General features: G+C 43.0%; 1 pseudogene; it reads left to right on the top strand.

The window, feature by feature from the left end:
- The first annotated feature begins 1663 nt into the window (after positions 1 to 1663).
- Positions 1664 to 11834, top strand: LOC133064975 (exosome RNA helicase MTR4-like; annotated as a pseudogene).
- The last annotated feature ends 5083 nt before the right edge of the window (positions 11835 to 16917 follow it).

Below are 16917 nucleotides of genomic sequence, written 5' to 3' on the forward strand. Positions count from 1 at the left end.
TTAACCTCACAAGATAGGTTCTATTTTAAAGCAGGCAAACTGAGGTACAGAGAAGTTGTCTAAAGTTATAGGGCAAGATAAGGCTTGAAACTGTTTTCTTGATTCCAAAACCCTTGCTCTTTCCATTATACTGTGTTGCTTGGATGGATGTAAAATTTGAAGTGTTGGGATTCTTTGAATGTGGTAAAATAAAAATCCCCAAATCCCTAAGGCCTAAGATTACCATCTCTAAGGCAAGAACAGGCAGAGTTTCCTATCTTCTGCAGTGCTTCATTTTCAGCATTTTAATTTTGTTATACTTTGAAAGAAACATAATTATAGCAATAGTTATTATTGTGAACATGGTCCTCCAATTGCAATGTGTAGTCAATATGACATCAAAAAGTTCTATTTCGTTAAATAAATATCTTTTATACACTTTGTTTAATTTTCTTACAAGAAGATTACAAAATCTTTTCATTTGTTATTTTAAAATACAGTCAAATAAACAATAGGGATGATTGAAGAGATATGTGGTTTTCAAAACCTCTTCTGGGTTCCAGTTCTTTTATAAAAGTAGTGAGCTCTGAATTTTAAACATTCAAGGTAATCAGAGTGTGAAAAAAATGATCCTGGTCTTAATTTGATAGCTCTTGTTTCATTTTAACATCTTTGGCAGTTGAAACAGCATTTCACTCATGTTAATTCAAGGGCATCTGAAGGTTGATTGGTATTCTGAGATTGGAGTGATTTGATTTTGATGCAGTTGAGTCTATCTATGCCAATTGTCTCTTTCTGCTGATCCAATCACCCATGCTAAAGGAGTATTTTCACATGAAGGTAAAATAAGGATGACTGAGTAGAAAATCATTTTGCAAGTTTTAATAATATTAGGTTAACCAAGAAGTTGAAACTCTCAAAACTTAAGAGTGGTGATACTTACGTAAGGAAGCTACCAAATGTGACTCACTTTATTTCTCAATTTTTTCATGATCTGAAAGACTCACTTGATTTTCAGGATTTGCAGGGGTTGTGCTTAGACAGTATGCAAATATACGGAAGCATACTGCTTGCCTTCAGATAATGTCTTGAAGAATCAAAGAAGATATGGAAAAGAAGCATAGATTATATATCAATTCATCAACACAGGCTTTTGAAATAGGTTTGAAAGCTTATCTGTTTAAATATTAAGTTGTTGGCTTAACAGCTACAAAGTGAAAATGACTAACAAATGTAGTCTAAATAGAAGCTATTAAGGCCTATATTTTACAAATGGATGCCCTTGAGAGGCTTCTATAAGAGATGAATAGCAACTCCAGAGTCTGTGAATTCAGACTGCTGAGACCAACATCTGTAATTACTCTCCACCAAGATCTGTCAGCATTGATAGGCAACTGGCACCAGTGTGAGCTGCAGATTCTATAAATGATACCATTTCAAACAGGCATATAAAATTTTACATCCGTCAATTTTAGGAAACTATTCTTAATGTAGTTATACAGATAATGGTTTCTCTAGGGTCTAGAAAAAGGCAAAGTTAAAATATATGTACTTCAATGAACAATGTGTTTCAAAACTGTTACACTCTAGTGTTAATAATGGGCCTACTACCTAAGAACATATACTTCCTACATTTTTCATGTGAAAAAGTAAAAGTGAGGGAAGTTGAGTCTCGCAGCTTCAGAAGATGGCTGACGCTTTCAGGGATGAGCTCTTCAGCATGTTCGAGGATGACTCGACCATGGCTCCCGGAGCCAAAAAAGACAAGGAAAAGGAGAAGGGGAAATGGAAGGGGCCGCCAGGGTCTGCAGAAAAGGCCGGAAAATGTTTTGATGTTAAATTACAATCAGAGCCAATTAATGTTGGAAAAACCAAGAAAGATGCAGACTTTGAGGGTGCTGATGAAACTATTTTTGGAAAGAAACCCAGGGTGGAAGAGTCAATAACTGAAGGTTTAAGTTTGGCTGACCTGATGCCCAGAGTCAAGGTACAGTCAGTTGAAACTGTTGAAGGGTGTACACATGAGGTTGCACTTCCTGCAGATGAAGATTATCTACCACTTAAACCTCGAGTTGGAAAAGCTGCAAAGGAGTGTCCACTCATTCTTGATGATTTTCAAAGAGAAGCCACTCAGTGTGTTGATAATAATCAGCCTGTTTTAGTATCTGCACATACATCAGCAGGAGAAACTGTTTGCGCTGAATATGCCATTGCATTGGCGCTAAGGGAAAAAAAACATGTAACATTTACTAACCCAGTTAAGGCCCTGAGTAACCAGAAATACCGAGAAATGTATGAAGAATTTCAAGATGGTGGTCTGATGACTGGAGATGCTACTATTAATTCTACAGCATCCTGTCTTGTTATGATCACAGAGATTTTGAGAAGTATGCTGTACAGAGGTTCTGAAATTATGTGAGAAATTGATTGGGTCATATTTGATGAAATTCATTACATGAGAGATTCAGAGCATGGTGTCGTATGGGGAGAAACTATTATTTTGCTTCCTGATAATGTTCACTGTGTCTTTCTTTCGGCTACTATTCCAAATGCCCGACAGTTTGCTGAGTGGATTTGCCACTTACACAAACAGATTTGTCAAGTAATTTACACAGATTATCGGCCTACTCTATTACAGCACTATATTTTTCCGGCCGGGGGAGATGGCCTGCACCTTGTGGTTGATGAAAATGGTGACTTCAGAGAAGATAATTTTAATACTGCAATGCAAGTACTTCGAGATGCTGGTGATTTGGCAAAAGGAGATCAGAAGGGGCGAAAAGGAGGAACAAAAGGTCCATCAAACGTATTCAAAATTGTGAAGATGGTTATGGAAAGAAATTTTCAACCTGTAGTTATTTTCAGTTTTAGTAAGAAAGATTGTGAAGCTTACACACTTCAAATGACCAAATTAGATTTCAACATAGATGAAGAAAAGAAGATGGTTGAAGAAGTTTTCAGTAATGCAATTGACTGCTTGTCTGATGAAGACAAAAAGCTCCCTCAGGTTGAAAATGTACTTCCTCTCTTGAAACGGGAGATTGGTATTCACCATGGTGGTTTACTTCCTATTTTGAAAGAAACTATAGAACTTCTCTTTTCTGAAGGATTAATAAAAGCCTTATTTGCCACTGAGATTTTGCAATGGGAATTAACATGCCAGCTAGAACTGTTTTATTTAAAAACGCCTGAAAATTTGATGGGAAGGATTTCTGATGGATTTCCTCTGGTGAACATATTCAGATGTCTGGTCATGCTGGAAGGAGGGGAATGGATGATAGAGGAATTGTAATTCTTATGTTAGATGAAAAGATGAGGCCAATGATTGGAAAACAACTACTTAAAGGCTCAGCTGATCCTCTAAATAGTGCTTTCCATTTGACCTACAACATGGTTTTGAACTGACTATGTATAGAAGAAATTAATCCTGAGTACAAGTTGGAAAAATCCTTCTACCAGTTTCAGCATTATAGAGCAATTCCAGGAGTAATAGAGAAGGTAAAGAACTCAGAAGAACAGTATAATAAAATAGTAATACCAAATGAAGAAAGTGTAGTCATCTAGTACAAGATTAGACAGCAGCTTGCCAAATTGGGTAAAGAAATTGAAGAATACATTCACAAACCAAAATATTGCTTACCATTTCTACAACCAGGTTGTTTGGTAAAGGTGAAGAATGAAGGAGGTGATTCTGGTTGGGGTGTAGTGGCGAATTTCTCAAAGAAATCAAATGTTAAGCCTAATTCTGGTGAACTGGATCCATTATATGTAGTAGAAGTATTTCTGTGCTGTAGCAAAGAGAGCTTGAAAAATTCAGCTACTGAGGCTGCAAAGCCAGCTAAATCTGATGAGAAAGGAGAGATGCAGGTTGTTCCAGTTTGGGTGCATCTCCTGTCTGCTATCAGCAGTGTTAGACTTTACATCCCTAGGATCGGGATGGGGAATACGTGTAAATCTATGGCTGATTCATATCAATGTATGACAAAACCCACTGAAATGCTGTGAAGTAATCAGCCTCCAACTAATAAAAAAATTAAAAAAAAAAAAAAGAAATTCTGAAGAAGGAATTCATAGGGCCTGGACTCCATCTCAGGCCTGTCCGTGCTGGCCGTGCTTGGCTGCCTCTCCAGCAGACTCTGAACTCTCTGCTTAGTGCCTGTGGGGATGACAATGGAAGGATAAGACCCCCTCCAGACAGGGGAATCTTGAAGATCACATCCAGGCTACTCATTGCCTAAGAGGAAGCATACCGTAATCACCCCTGTCTCCGGACAGGTCATAAACTTTTTTTCGTATTTATCAGGATGTAATCACAGGCTTATCGATTATTAACTGGTTGGAATGTAACTGCGGGCTTATTGACTACTGACTGTTTGGACACGTACACATGGGGTAGGTGGTGGGTTTAGACACGTACGCATGGGGTATAAAAGATTTTCACAAATGCTGGACGGGGTCCTTGGCTAAGAGGAGACTCTGCCTTGGGCCCACCGGTGTAATAAACTGCACTCCACTATCTGCATTGTCCTTCTGAGTGAGTCTGTTTCCCGGAAAGCGTGGCTATAACATTTGGTGCATGGGCCGGGAAACTCCTCACTTTGAGGAGACAGGTCTCATTTGAGGCCACCCCAAGGCTTTGTGGCTTGAATCTCCTAGAGCGGGGAAGGCGCCTCGCCCCTCTGGAAGAATTCAGCCTTTCAAAGCCCGGTTTCTTCGCTTTGGCAGGTAGTGAACAGCAGCAGGGAACTGAGCGCTCAGGTGAGGAGGAACTCACCCAGCAGGGTGGAAGAGGGGGCCTGATCACCCCCCTGGGAGGGACTAGAAGGAGCGGGGACCCACAGGAGCCTGGAATAGGCAGGCGGCGATTGCTTGGTACAGGTCGACGAGCGTGCTAGGGTTTAGGAAGGAAATTTGTGAAGGACCTTTAGGAGGTGTGTCCACGCCATCTCGGGGAAAATTATTACCAAGCGATCGCCAGGGGATTTTTAGGATAGGAAACTGGTCCTTGTATGCTCGTATTCTGCCCTCCCCCAGGAGGTGTCCCGTCTGCTGTGAAATTCTTGACCCCTCCGGAATTGTTAGGCTAGAAGGAGGGGGAAACAGAAGTGAGTATGAACTGGCTTTTTCGGAGATGGCCTGGGACATGAGATATTTAACCCATCTGTGTTTTCATCCGCACCTGATCAAGCCCACCAAGGCAGAATGGACTTTAAGGGAGAAACAGTCTCAGACCATGTGATGTTCTGGTTCAGCTATGCTGACCAGCAGGTGAAGACACGCCGATCCCCCTTCTCCCTCTGGGATCTGGCAGGTAAGGCTCTTCTCACCCCAATTAGGAAGGAGGCAGAATGGCAATTTAAGTGTCACTGAGTGGAAATATCAGAAGTACACAGGGTACTTAGAACTTCGTAGACAGAACGAAAAGAAAAAGTAGAAGAAGGTCTGAGAAGGTAAGCAAGATGGGGGAAAGTGAATCTAAGGCAACTGTATCGGAGTGCATGATTAAAAATTTAAAGAAGGGATTAGGAGGAGACTACAGGGCGAAGATGAAGCCTAACTGCCTCCACATACTCTGTGAGGTCAAATGGCCCCCTATGGGGGCAGGATGGCCACCAGAGAACACCGTGAACTTAAAAATAGTGGAAGCGATCTATACAGTAGTCACAGGAGAGCCAGGACACCTGGATCAATATCCATCTATTGACTCATGGCTAGGGTTAGCTTGAGACCCTCCTACTTGGACAAGGTTCTGTATCCAGAAGGGAAAGGGAAAAATATTAATGGCACAAAAATTGACTGATGATAAAAAAGGAAATTCTACAGGATTTGGATGGGGATGACCTGACCCCTCCCCCATGCTGGATAATGACACGCCTGCCTCCCAGTGCTTCACCAGGACCGGAGGCCGCCTTAATGCCCGATCCAGGGCCAGGTGAAGTTTCTGCAACAGCCGCTACTCCTCCGCCAGCTTTCCCGGAGTTCGTAGAGCCGCCGTTTGGGCAGGCTCCGATCCCGGTGACAGAAGCCTCTGGCCAACACTTCCAGGATCCTGCTCCAACCGAACTGCCCAAGCTATACCCGCCTCTCCCGGTGAGTACTGACAAGAGGGGGAGGGAGACGTTGGAATTAAGCACAGACCGCGCCCTGCCAGAGAGCCAGAGGGAATAAAAGAGAACAGACAAGAGACTTACAGTGCAACTCGGGCCCTCCAGAAAACCTCATCTGCCCCAGGGACAGGACAGCCCTCCAGCCAGTCCCAAGGGAAGCCCTGGGCCCGTTACAGCGAAACCAGTGTGCCCGGTGCCGCGAGCTTTTGGGAAGGAAGAGGAAGCTCCCGCAGTTGTGGGGCTTGCTGACTTGGAAATTAACTAGGGCTGCCAGGGCTCAGAGATATCAGGTCTCTGAGAGCCCACGGTGACCGTAAAAGTGGGGGACCAAAACATTGACTTCGTGGTGGATACAGGAGCAGAACTGTCGGTAGTAACAAAACCTGTGGCACCACTGTCCAAAAAGACTACCGCTGTTACTGGGGTATCGGGAGAAGAGATGATTAAATCGTTTTGCCAGCCCAGAAAATGTCAGATGGGCGGGGGGGGGGGGGGGGGGGGAGGCACCAAGTGATTCATGAGTTCTTCTACATTCCTGAGTGCCCAGTACCCCTGTTGGGAGGAGACTTGCTCTCCAAACTAGGAGCACAAGTGACTTTCTCCCCTGAGGAGAGGCCCACCTTCTGGATGGACTCTATGACTTATTTGCCCTCTCTCTCAATACCACCCCAAGATGAGTGGAGGTTGCATGAGCCTCTGAAGGCAGAACCGGGTGGGCCGGAAGAGCATGAGAGAGCTAACTCAATTATTCCCTGAGGTCTGGGTGGAAGACAACCCCCACTCCCCCCAGGCTGGCTGAACATCACGCCCCAGTGATAATGGAACTCAAATCAGGCACCATCCCGGTTAAAGGGCGCCGGTACCCGCTATGGATGGAGGCCTGAACCGGCATATTGCCCTACATCAATAGATTGAAACAAGCAGGCATTCTAGTAGAGTGCCAGTCGGCTTGGAATACGCCAATCCTGCCAGTCAAACGGGAAGGAGGACAGGACTATAGGCCTGTACAAGATCTCAGGCTAGTCAACCAGGCTACTGTGACTTTACACCCCACTGTTCCAAACCCCTATACCTTGCTTAGCCTCCTCCCGCCGAGGACTAAAGTTTACACTTGCCTAGATCTCAAGGATGCCTTCTTCTGCATACACCTCGCCCCAGCATCACAGCCCATCATTGCCTTTGAATGGGAAGATCCAGTCGGGAGCACCAGATAACAAAGACTAACTCCACAGCCATCTTTGGGGAAGCCTTGGCTTCTGATCTGGACTCATTCCATCCAAAAGAGTATGGATGTCAGCTCCTACAATACAGGGATGACATGCTGCTGGCTGCCTGAGACCAAGGAAAAATGCTGGAAAGGGACAAATGCACTGCTCCAGCTGTTGATGGAAGCAGGTTACCGGGTGTTGAAAAAGAAGGCACAATCTACAAAGAGGAGGTAAGGTATCTGGGGTTTGTTTTAAAGAAGGGCTCAAAGTTCCAGACCCTAATTGGGTCCTATATACTGATGGCACTAGCCTGATAAAACAAGGACAACAGCTGTTGGGTTAGCCAGAGCAGAAGGGGCCATCAAGACTGAAAAGAGATGGTGGGAATTGTCAAGTGACAAATTATTGGTACTGGAGGAGCTGGCACACACTCTGGTAAGCCAAACACACCAAGCGACCCACCTAGGCCATGCTGTCTGCTCACAGGTTAATGCTGCCTCTCGGGTATTCAGACAAAATCCTCTGGGTATTCAGCTGAAAGGCACACTGCCTCGTGAACACCTGGGAGTAGACTTCACTGAAATGAAACCTCACCAACACTACCATTACCTGCTGGTCATGATATGTGCATTCTTGAGATAGGTAAGAGCTTTTCCTACCTGGACTGAAAGAGCATCAGAAGTAGCCCGGTGCCTGCTTAGGGAAATGGTTCCCAGATTTGGATTTCCTACCAGCATTGGATCAGGCAATGGCCCGGCTTTTGCAGCTGATTTAGTACAACAAGTAAGCAAAACTTTAAACATCAAATGGGAACTGCACACTGTGTATAGGCCCAGAGTTCTGAGATGGTGGAATGAACCAACTGGACACTTAAAGAGACTCTCCAAGTGGATCAGAGAGACTGACTGCTCCTGAGTGGACTTGCTTCCGATGGCTCTGCTCAGACTCAGGATGACCCCACAGTCCCAAGGCTATTCTCCATACGAAATTGTGTATGGGAGGCCTCCTCCCATAATAAAACAGGTGTCAACAAATTTGCCTCAGGTAAGGGGGGATAGGATTTCACAGCAGATGGAACTGGGTAAGGTAATAAATCGGGTAACTAAGTTTGTACAAGAAAGGGTGCCGTTCCCCCTTGGGGAACAGATTCATGAGTTTACACTTGGAGACCAAGTATGGGTCAAAGATTGGGAACATGATTTGCTAGCCCTTTGGTGAAAAGGCCCTTATGTTATTCTAACTACCCCTACTGCAGTTAAAGTTGCAGGCAATGCCCCTTGGATCCATCACACCAGAGCGAAGAAGGCATAGAGCACTGACCCAGAAGATGCTGAGTGGACCACCCAGAAGGACCCCACCGACCCACGGGGAACCAAGATCATTCTGAAGAGGAAGAAGAGAACGAGATCCCGGACGAGCCCTCTACAGGATGGAGCTGGGTAAACGACTCCTGCTGCTCGGCCTCATCAACGCAATTCTGAACCTGACCAGTGTTCCTGCACAGGACAACGTCTTCATCTCGTGGGCACATTCTTATGCGAACTTCCACAACTCCTCCAACTGTTGGGTATGTGGGGCCATGCCCCTGTCAGTAATGGACGGACTCCCCCGGTGGGTATCGCCACTCCGTTATGGGGACTTTATACCACTGTGTTCCTTCTTAGAGCAACAGAAAGGAACTTTTCTCTCTCTCACCAACCATAACCTTTCTTTGCTCTCCTGGTGTAAGAAGAAGCCATCAATGGGCCAGGGACATAGGGTTACATTTAACATGAACACCAGCCTTATGGAGATAACAAAGGCTTATACCTCATATATGAAAATTAAAGAGGAAAAGGGCTCCCTTAACAAAAGGGGGACAGGCCTCCCGGTACCTTGAGCAATACTACCAGGTCTGGGATGAATATTTCTGGATGACTCCTGAGAAAGGACAGTTGATTACCCCTGCTACTATTTGCTGGGAACAAAAAGAACAGAAAGTTGGATTTGGAGACCACCCCCTAGACCCAAAAGAATTAAAACATATGGGTTATTTGTCCCTTGAACAATGTAAACAAATCTTGGAAGTTACCTATCACCCCAATCAGTCTGTTCAGTGGCCCGGTTCCGACTGGAAATATAATCCTGGAATCCGCTGGGTAGCCCCCAATGGGACCCAGTGGCTCTGTGGGCTTAACTTATGGCCATGGTTACCAGTTGGCTTGATGGGGCGTTGCACATTAGGATTCGCTTTCGCCCATGGCAGAATTAGGCCTAGCCTACACCAGCCTCCAGTAAACCGGCCTTATCTGCATGCAAGATGGACACGATCAGTGTTCCAATGGTATGACTATCTTGCTGCCTTGTTTGTACCCTCTGTAGGGACAACGGATATCATGGTTAAGGTAGAGGCCTTAACTAATTTCACTAAACAGGCCCTCTTACACAGTACAAAAGCCATTCAAGCTTTGAACGAAGAACAAATTCAGATGAGGAAGGCAGTAATTCAAAATAGGATGGCATTAGACATACTCACAGCCGCCCAGGGGGGTACTTGCGCCATAATTACAGTCGGATGTTGTGTGTACATCCCTGACCTGTCTGGAAATGTATCTACTGCCTTGAAGGATATGCAAAATCAAGTGAAAGCCATGTCTAATGAAAATATTCCCTTTTGGACTTCAGTTCTCTCCTGGGTAAAGGGAGACTGGTGGAAAACCATTGCAACTGTTGTTATAGTAATCTTAATCATACTGCTCTGTGGGCCCTGCTTCCTACAATGTCTTGTGAATTTTGTAACCCAGAGGTTGATAGCATTCTCTCATGTGGGTGACAAGAGGGCTAAGGTACAATATATCTCAATGAGTGATGCTCGTTATGGAAACTAAGAGCATCAAGAGGGGGGAATGAAGAAGGAATTCATAGGGCCTGGACTCCATCTCAGGCCTGTCCGTGCTGGCCGTGCTTGGCTGCCTCTCCAGCAGACTCTGAACTCTCTGCTTAGTGCCTGTGGGGATGACAATGGAAGGATAAGACCCCCTCCAGACAGGGGAATCTTGAAGATCACATCCAGGCTACTCATTGCCTAAGAGGAAGCATACCGTAATCACCCCTGTCTCCGGACAGGTCATAAACTTTTTTTCATATTTATCAGGATGTAATCACAGGCTTATCGATTATTAACTGGTTGGAATGTAACTGCGGGCTTATTGACTATTGACTGTTTGGACACGTACACATGGGGTAGGTGGTGGGTTTAGACACGTACACATGGGGTAGGTGGTGGGTTTAGACACGTACACATGGGGTAGGTGGTGGGTTAGGACACGTACGCATGGGGTATAAAAGATTTTCACAAATGCTGGACGGGGTCCTTGGCTAAGAGGAGACTCTGCCTTGGGCCCGCCGGCATAATAAACTGCACTCCACTATCTACGTTGTCCTTCTGAGTGAGTCTGTTTCCCAGAAAGCGTGGCTATAACAATTCGACCACTGGACAATAGACAGAGTGTTCTAAAATCAATACAGGAAGTTCAGAAACGTTTTCCTGATGGTGTTCCCTTATTAGAGCCTATTGATGACATGGGCATTCAGGATCAAGGATTGAAAAAAGTTATCCAGAAAGTAGAGGCCTTTGAGCATGGAATGTATTCTCATCCTCTTCACAATGATCTAAATTTGGAAACTGTGTATACACTTTGTGGGGAAAAAAGCACAGATTGCAATAGACATTAAATCCACAAAGTGAGAACTAAACTGTCCTACAAATGGATGAGCTCAAATGTCGCAAACGTGATTTAAGGAGGTTGGGATTTGCTACATCTTCTGATGTCATAGAGATGAAAGGACGAGTCTGTTGTGAGATAAGCAGTGCTGATGAACTCCTTCTAACTGAGATGATGTTTAATGGCCTTTTCAATGACCTATCTGCAGAACAAACAACAGCACTACTGAGCTGCTTTGTGTTTCAAGAGAATTCTAGTGAGATGCCCAAATTAACAGAGCAATTAGCAGGACCACTTCATCAAATGCAGGAATGTGCTAAAAGAATTGCAAAAGTTTCAGCAGAAGCCAAATTGGAAACTGATGAGGAGACTTATCTAAGCTCATTTAAACCTCACTTAATGGATGTAGTATACACCTGGGCAACTGGAGTTACATTTGCCCATATCTGCAAAATGACAGATGTCTTTGAAGGCAGCATAATTCATTGTATGAGGCACTTGGAAGAACTACTTCAACAAATGTGTCAAGCAGAAAACGCCATTGGAAACACTGAGCTGGAAAATAAATTTGCAGAAGGAATCACCAAAATCAAGAGAGATATTGTGTTTGCCGCCAGCCTCTACTTATAAACAGTCAGCTAAGGAATGTGGAATTGTAAATTGTTCTCCACCTGTCTGATTACAGTCAACTACAAATGCCTATAAGTATTGATTTGGTTTTCCCATCTCAAGACAGTTGTTCTGAAACATTTTAATATGTATTATATTTAAATCAAGCATCATTCTAAGAAAGCATATTACATACACATTTGTACATAAGCATTACATTTTTTAATAAAAAAATGTACAGGTGGGGCAAAAAAAAAAGTAAAAGTGAAAGTGTTAGTCGCTCAGTTGGGTCCAACTCTTTGCAACCCCTCTTTGCAACAGGCTCCTCTGTCCATGGGATTCTCCAGGCAAGAATACTGGAGGGGGTAGCTATTCCATTCTAAAGGAGATCTTCCTGACCCGGGGATCAAACCAAGGTCTGCTGCATTGCAGGCAGATTCTTTACCATCTGAGCCACTAGGGAAACCCTTGCTATCTATTAAATATATCTTAATACCTCAAAAAATTTACAATCTATGCTGTTAGTTTCATGCATGCCTCTCCTATTCCAAGAAAATTATCTTTCAACAGTCTTATTTCAAATAAAATATTCTAAATATGTTTATATAATTAAGTTTGATAACAAATACAGAAATCTTTCTTCTAATGCAATCTTATCATAAAGGAGCTTATTGAAAGTTGCTACATTCTTCAAAAGTGTTTTTGTTTGTTTGTTTGTTTTAACATTTAATACTTTTTTCATTTCTGAAGTATAAAAACTGAAGACAATATCCTTCTTTGGTTGTATTTATAACCACTAGCCAATCATTCACTCAAGACTCAGCTAATTTAACAAAATATAATAAGAGTTATTAATCAACAATTTTTAAAAATTGAGTTTACTGTGTGTTAATCAAACCAGTGTTCAGTGAGCTAGTATTAAAGTTATATACATTCTAATGACAAGTTCTCTTGATAGAGAAAAAGCTTAGCTGATCTTCATTTTTACCCAGAATTGTTTCATCACATATAATATTTGGAAAAGTGAATCCAAGTTGGTCTAGCTAATTGATTTTGCTAGCCTTGTGATGCAAGTTTTTCATCTTTTCCATAGTGAATGTTTAAAGAGAACTGTTTCCCCAATTTACAGGCTAAACAATTGTTACCCCATTTTCTACATATCTCAGAAATACATCAAGAAGTAGTATTGAAACAGTAGCACACTATGGTTCTTGTCCCTTATGTCCTCTGCCTGCCTTTTGTCTCTGGAAAAACTGTAGCTAAATAATAAGTTTAATCAGAGAAGTGAAAACATGCAGAAACAAAGGAGAACAGTCAAGGGAAACCAAATAATAATGGTTTAGTCAGTAAGCATGCTGCTGCTGCTGCTGCTGCTAAGTCACTTCAGTTGTGTCCGACTCTGTGCAACCCCATAGATGGCAGCCCACCAGGCTGCCCCATCCCTGGGATTCTCCAGGCAAGAACACTGGAGTGGGTTGTCATTTCCTTCTCCAATGCATTAAAGTGAAAAGTGAAAGTGAAGTCGCTCAGTTGTGTCTGACTCCTAGCGACCCCATGAACTGCAGCCTACCAGGTTCCTCTATCCATGGGATTTCCCAGGCAAGAGTACTGGAGTGGGGTGCCATTGCCTTCTCCAGTCAGTAAGCATAGTCAAGGACATTTAGTTCCTTCTCACAGGCTATAGATAATATTCTTAGCCATAGACTATGAGCTGTCTTACAGATACTGAAACCTCCACCCACTGGAGAAGTTAGCTACATGATGACCAAACTAGAGCCATGACTTAAGCAGCCACAATTCCAAGAATTGGCCTCAAGGAAATGGAAATGAACCGACTCTGACTACAGAACTGAAAATTAACTGCATTTAAAACAATCGAGATGACACTGGTCAGACCACTGCTGATCAATTTCAGGAAGACTGTCAGAGCTGTGCTGCTTCTACATGGTAGACCCTTCCCTCTGTCTATAAAAGCTCTTGCCCACTGACTGTCACAGGGGAGTGGACATTTGGACAAGCATCTGTCCTCCCCCAGCCACCAACCCCAGTTACAGGCATCCAAAATAAAGCAAACTATCCATTCTGCCAACCTGGCCTCTTTATTGGCTTTTGAGCAGTGAGCAACCAGACCCCACTTTCAGTTACAATATGACAAGTCATCCAGAGCATGCAACATCTGAGTGGCAGACTGCTTGCACAAATGTAAAGTAATCATTCCTTTTCCAGCTCCCCTTGCCAAGAGGTAGTGCGTGTTGTTCTATAACCTGAATTGGACTGGCCCTGTGACTTGTGTTGACCACAGGAATATGACAAATGGAGCAATGGGCCATTTTTGAATGCGGGCTTCAAGAAGCCTTTGAGTCCCACCCTCCCTGCTGAGGTGCTGTGTGAACAGGCCAAAGCTCTCCTACCAGACTACGAGAGGCACAGATTTCAGCTGTTCCTCCAGGTGCTATCCAGCCAACCTCCAAAAGTAGAGCCACCCAGCTTACTTGCCAAGATGCATATAGAGCACCTGGGACCAGAACTGCTCAACTGAGTCCAGTCTAAACTATCAACCACTGAGTTATGAGCTAACTGTTCACTGTTATAAGACACTGAGCTGTTGGGTTCACCATACACAGCAACAGATCATTCATAGACAACTTGGGCATGAGCCCTGCTTCTCTGAAGACTTTAAGGTATTTACCACTTACCAACACCTTAGCATCATGTATATTCCAGAGTAGCTGCTCAACAATGAATCGTTTAATTTTTTGAAATATTTCTATGATAGGAATAAACAGTTGTCTTTTGGTGTGCTGTAATTTGAAATAATTCCATGAATAATCAATACTTCATTCACTTTACTAAATAATTTGAACACTTAACAGAGAAGGTTGAATCTCAAGGTGATGGACTGTTTTCCCAAAGCTTTTGATCTTGATTTAAACACACATCCTTTAATGCTTGGGCTTCCCAGGTGGTGCTAGTGGTAAAGAACCCATCTGCCAATGCAGAGACAAGGGTTGGATCTCTGGGTCAGGAAGATTCCCTGGAGAAGGGCATGGTAACCCACTGTAGTATTCTTGCCTGGAGAATCCCATGGACAGAGAAGCCTGGCTGGCAGGCTACAATCCATAGGATTGCAGAGGGTCAGACACAAACTGAAGTGACTTTGCATGCATGCACATACTCTAATCCCTATAACTCTATCAAGGACTGATCACAGCAGAAAGGTTAGATTCAATATTTTCATCACATTTAGGGAACAAACCCTTATAATGGTCTTATTATAGCTTCCACTTCTACTTAATAGTCCACTAAACATCCCCATATTTGCCAGTTGACAGACATACAGCAGCTTTTTCCTCAACAACATAGTCCTTGGAGCACATGTGATATATATTACCTAGTAGCATGTTAGTAAAACAAAATCTTAGATTCCCCTCCAATACTACCACATCAAATTCTACATTTTAGTAAGACTCTTAAGTCATTTACCAATCTGTCAGCCTGAAGTCACCTGGAGAGCACCTTTCGAAGCCCAGAGAATGATTAATGGCCCTTTAAATACAGAAAAGTAAAACTCAACTTATCTAGTGTTTGTAAGTCATTTAGATACAAGTGAATAAAAAGAGGAGGAGGGCCTGGCCACCCAATCGATACTGTTGCCTGGAGAATCCCTTGGATAGAGGAGCCTCTATGGTCCACAGAGTCACAAAGAGTTGGACGTGACTGAAGCGACTTAGCATGCACATATAAAAAGATAGTCCCACATACAAGCAAATTGAGAGTTTTTTTTTTTTAAATCCTATTCAAATCAGTACTACTGAGGTTTACATAGCTACTAATGAAGCACAGAAATTTTCAATATTTCCAAAAAAAAAAAGACTGGAAAATTCTCTCATCAATACAGTGTGAATGAAAAATGTTGCCTGCCATGTCAGCAAACAAAGGACGTCACAGCCATCAAACCACTACTGTGACCCTTGAGATGAACTCTAAGTGAACTCATGAGGAACAGGAACAGGTTGCCCACTGCCAAGCCCTCAGCCACTTCAGTCATCCCCAAGGGTACACCCTGAGTGGTGTCAGACCAGGAAAGAACAGAAAACTGGCCCTGGATAGGTAAGGTGCATATCAAAGGAATGCTTTCAATGAGCCCAGACTTGCATCCTCCCATATACAGAAAAGTGCTTAAACTCATTAACTTAAGATACCTGGTTTTAAGTTAACTGTAACCTCTTGATGTTCCAACTACCTGATCTTTGTTGCAAAAATGCCTATATATCCTGGTTTCTCCCTGACCTCTTCAGAGCAGTCCCGCAGGGCTATCTGAGAAGCTGCCTCCTGGGCATGAATTTCTCAGAAGGTTTGCTGCATAAAACAAAATTCTCAACTATTAGATTGTGCACTTTTTCAGTTGACAAGGGGAATAGTCAAGAAAAGGGGTTTTAATGGCAATAAATGTAAAATGTATTAATTGACTCTTGTCTATAAACTTGGGTTAGCTGGAGAAGGAATGAATGAGCAGGGGTGAGGGAGAGGACCTGGGAGAATTATCTCTAGTCTTCAGTCACTTTCTATTCCCTTGAGGAAATGCCTAAGAGACAAAGAGGTGGACACTATGGGCCACTGTGACCATGTGGTCAACCAGGTTGTATCCTGTGTTTTGATAATCACAATGGAATCCGTGGATCCTTGCACTTTGCAAATTTATAAAATCATACAGTTCAAAGGGTGTAAAATGTCACTTTTCCGCTGCCATGGTTCAATGAAAGAATTCTTTCTAAATAGAACTGTCAGACCTCACAGTACATCTACTTGAAAAACAAACAGAAAGGGCTAAGAACTCTCCTATTCTCTCTGACTGAAAATGATCAGTCCTTCCAATCTTCTCAGAAAAATGGCTTCTTGATCTTTTTTCAGACCTAACTGCCTTCCTTTAGGAAGCATTCTTTTTGTATTCTCAGCTTCAATTACTTCAATTTGTTTTTGCCAATTTGTCCTAAAATGGAAGGAAAAGCTATGCACAAATGGTGGAGTTTATTTTTACCAAGACATCAGAATCTAGGGTTGGATTGGAAAATAAAAGGAAGTGTATCTTATGTGAACTTTCTGATCACAGGGACTCAACAGGCTTTCTCTTCTAAAAGGAGAAGGAAGTCTCAATAACTCTGAATAATAAAGGTGTTTGATTTTTTTTCTCTAGCTATAATTCACTACTTACAGGAAGCCAGAGAGGTTCCCACTATCATATTAATAAACCAACACGAGAATCACTTCTAAAGACATAGCCTAAGAAATTATCCAAATTTGGAGTTCACA

This window comes from Dama dama, chromosome 11 (genome assembly GCF_033118175.1).
Source record: "Dama dama isolate Ldn47 chromosome 11, ASM3311817v1, whole genome shotgun sequence".
In the NCBI taxonomy this organism is placed as follows: domain Eukaryota; kingdom Metazoa; phylum Chordata; class Mammalia; order Artiodactyla; family Cervidae; genus Dama; species Dama dama.